This window comes from Panthera leo, chromosome B3 (assembly GCF_018350215.1).
Source record: "Panthera leo isolate Ple1 chromosome B3, P.leo_Ple1_pat1.1, whole genome shotgun sequence".
NCBI lineage: Eukaryota > Metazoa > Chordata > Mammalia > Carnivora > Felidae > Panthera > Panthera leo.
The window spans coordinates 73,341,178-73,345,574 of NC_056684.1; positions in this window are offsets into that span (position 1 = coordinate 73,341,178).

Here is a 4,397-nt window from a genome sequence, read left to right on the forward strand (position 1 = left end):
TTAAAGACCAGTAAAAAAATAAACACCAAAAAAAGTTAAAGTGCCAAGAAAATTAAATACAGATAAATGTGAAAAACGAGGAGGATGAGGAAGAGGAGAAGAAGAAGAAAGATAAATGCCATCTAATGTATTTGCAAGAAATGACAGCAATCGAAAAAATAATGTTTGCCAACCACCAAAGCAAAAATTATTTCAGGAAGGATAATCAGTAGTTGCTAAATCCACTGGGTGCAAGACTGCAGGAGAACAGGATATTCACATGATCTCAAATAATCACTCTACCTATTATTAGTTTACTAAGTAATTACAAAGGGCAAACATGTCTTTACAATGGAGAAATCTAGCAGACAAACTTCACATCACCAATAACGTAACAAACTGACATGTGTCTCCATATGCAGTACAATGGAAAATACACAATACCACCTAGGTAATATTCTTGCTACCAATGTTTAACCCGAGTCTAATCAGGAGGAAACAATCAGACAAATCCAGTTTGCTCATGGCAAATGATGGCCTGGACTCTTTAAAGTACAAATGTCATGGGGCGCCTGGGTGGCTCAGTCGGTTAAGTGTCCAACTTTGGCTCAGGTCATGATCTCATGGTTTGTGGGTTTGAGCCCTGCATTGGGCTCTGTGCTGACAGCTCAGAGCCTGGAGCCTGCTTCCAATTCTGTCTCCTCTCTCTGCCCCTCCGCTGCTCATGCTCTCTCTCTCAAAAATTAATAAATGTTAAAAAAAATTTTTTAAAGTACAAATGTCATAAAAGACACATAGACAAATATGGGAGCCTTTTTAAAATTAAACTAAAAAGATATGACAATTAAATGTGATATGTGAGCCTTGGGCTGCCTGGGTGGCTCAGTTGGTTGAGCGACCGACTTCGGCTCAGGTCATGATCTCACACTCCATGAGTTCGAGCCCCATGTCAGGCTCTGTGCTGACAGCTCAGAGCCTGGAGCCTGCTTCTGATTCTGTGTCTCCCTCTGCCCCTCCCCCATTCATGCTCTGTCTCTCTCTGTCTCAGAAATAAATAAACATTAAAATTTTTTTTAATGTGATGTGTGAGCCTTGATTGACTTCTGGATCAAGAAAAGAGAAAACATTATGGACATAATTTGGACAAATGAGGAATTTGAATATGGACTAGATATCAGATAATATAATTATATCAATGCTACATTTCTTGGTGTGGTAATACGGTTTTATAGGAGAATACCTTAGTTCTTAGGAGACATATTTAGGGGTAAAATGTCATGATCCCTTAACCTACTTTCAAATGATTAAGTCAAATACATACTAACAAATAGATATATACATAGAGATAAAACAAATGTGGCAAATTTGTTATCAAATCTGATATCAATTAGCGGACCTATAGGAAGGGTATATGGGTATTTGTTGTACTATTCTTTCAACTTTTCTGGTCTTGAAACATTTCAAAAATTTTTTAAAAAGTAGATAATGTTTTTGCTTTAGATATTTAGATTCAGCCTTTACTTGATTAACTGACTGAGCCACCCAGGTGCCCCTCAGCCTTTACTTGAGAAAAGGAAATAGTCCCATGGACTCTGGAATTCTCTGATTTATTTTAGGACTCTGTTACAATGCTTCAGAAAATTCCAAAGTGTGTGTTAATCTAGAATGTCAAAGAATGTGTTTTTGTTTTAATTTTTAAAAATGTATTTATTTTGAGGGGCACCTGAGTGGCTCAGTCAGTTAAGCATTTGACTTGGTTTCTGCTCAGGTCATGATCTCATGGTTCATGAAATTAAGCCCCGCATGGGGCTCTCCGCTGATGGTGCTGAGCCTGCTTGGGATTCTCTCTCTCTCTCTCTCTCTCTCTCTCTCTCTCTCTCTTTCTCTCTCTGCCCCTCCTGTGTCTCTTTCTCAAAATAAATAAATAAATTGGCGTGCCCAGGTGGCTCAGTCCATTAAACGTCTGACTCTTAGATTCAGCTTAGGACATGATCTCACGGCTCAGGAATTCTAGCCCTGCATCGGGCTCCTGCTGACAGTGAGGAGCCTGCTTGAGATTCTCTCTCTCTCCCCCTCTCTGTCTACCTCTCTCCCACTCTCTCTCTCAAAATAAATAAACTTAAAAATACTATAAATAAATAAACTTTTTTAAAAAGTCATTAAAATTTATTTGTTTTGATAGAGAGAGAGAGAGCACACAGGGGAGAAGCAGAGAGAGAGAGAGAGAGAATCCCAAGCAGGCCCCTCACTGTCAGCACAGAGGTGGATGCAGGGCTCAGTCCCAAAAATCAGGAGATCATGACCTGAGCTGAAACCGAGAGCTGGATGCTTAACCAACTGGGCCACCCAGACCCCCACAAAGAATGTTTTTAAACAGGTAGAAGAAGAACAAATGGCAACAATTCTAGATTGTGGGAAAAAAAAAAAAAAAAAAAAAAACACAACCCAGTGAAAAATGGCTTTTGTTTTTAAGGTGTGGGGGTTGGTGATGCATGAACCTCATTTTCACCATCGATTAGTCCTTCCCTTGTAAAGAGCAACTCACTCACGCACCTGACATCCAGGGACTAAGCCCCTACCCATCGATCTAACAGAAAACAAAACAAAACAGCACAATAAGACAGACACTCTACAGAGCTACCTTGAAACTCAATTCTTCAGGGCCTGACCATATTGTGTGTGAGACTAATCCTATCATTTGGAGAGAAAGATTACAGAACTGCAGAATCTGGGCAAGGTGGGATGGCAGGGCTGCTCCTTAAAACTGCTTTTTATGGGGCATCTGGCTGGCTCAGTCTGTAGAACATGCGACTCTTGATCTTGGGGTTTTGAGTTTGAGCCCCAGGTTGGGTGTAGGGATTACTTAAAAATAAAATCTTAGAGGCTCCTGGCTGGCTCAGTCGGTGGTGCTTGCAACTCTTGATCTTGGGGCTGTGGGTTCGAGCCCCACACTGGGTGCAGAGGTTGCTTAAAAATAAAATCTTAGGGGCGCCTGGTGGCTCAGTCGGTTGGGCGTTGACTCTTGATTTCAGCTCAGGTTGTGATCTCGCAGTTTCGTGGGTTCGAGCCCTGCATCAAGCTCTGTGTGCTGGCCTCCAGGAGCCTGCTTGGGATTCTCTGTCTCCTTCTCTCTCTCTGCCCCTCCCCTGGTCACACTCTATCTCTCTCAAAATAAATTAAAAAATAAAATAAAATCGTAACAAAATAAAATAATATAAAATAAAATCTTAAAAAATAATAAAATAAAAAAACCTTCCTTTTTATTACACCTAGCTGTCTTCATTTATAAGTAGGGGATGGCATAACACTTTAAAAAATATGCTCAAAGCAAGTAATTTTTTCTCAATTAAAAAAATTAACATATGCTTCAAAGTATGCTTAAGAGCAGCAAACAGCATCTTAAAATTCAACAATTATAGGGAGTCACAGTTCTGAGAAGGGTAAGAAAGAATCACTGGCATAAGGGCACATAGAAGTCCTTCATTCATTCATTTATTCATTAAGATACATGTATGATATAATCTCTACTGAGTAGCCTACACTATGCTAGTCACAAGGGGACAAAGAGTAAGTATAGTTAAGTGTTTGACTGAAAAGGATGACAGACATATCACAAAATAACCAGAGACCCTACAGAGATGTTCTTCAAAGTGGCACATGCCTCGGATGGTTTAAAATATTTAAGTTACTTTACTTATTTTGAGAGAGCGAGTGTGCAGGAGGGGCAGAGAGAGAAAGAGATGGGATCCCAAGCAGCCTCTGCACTGTCAGTGCAGAGCCCAATGCTGGGCTTGAACTCATGAACCATGAGATCATGACCTGAGCCGAAATCAAAGATGCTTAACTAACTGAGCCACCCGGATGCCCTGCCTAAAACTATTTAAATGAGACAGGGGAACACTGCTACCCCTAGCCAAGAACCGCATTCAGGCTCTATTGACTCAAGGCTGAGCTTCCTTTCTGCACATTTTGCTTCTTTGGGAGGTACCATGAGACTGTGCTTAATCTGTTGCTCTGGTTTAAAATGCTCCACTGCTTTCTTTTCTAGAGATTAAGCTGGGGGTACAGCCCCAAGATTCAAGAGACACAGGGTATGACCCCTCCCCCAGAACCCTGGTACTTGGTGGATTCCCTCTGATCAGGTGACATTGCACAGCAACCCTGGAGAAGAGCTACCATGAAAGAAGAGCCTGTGTATTCTATGAAACTCTGTATGCATGGGGAAACTTAGAATATATGTCCCTGGGCCAACAATGGTATGTATTGAGGCTAAGCTGGGTAAAAGGCTGCAGTAGTTGCAAAAATATCCCCTTGACCTTGGTCCCTTCTGATCTGCACACATTCCTACTTGGAGCTACTTATTTCCTTCCCACTGGAACCACCTGCTATTTTGGTCATCCTGGGAGTTTGTGGCCTTC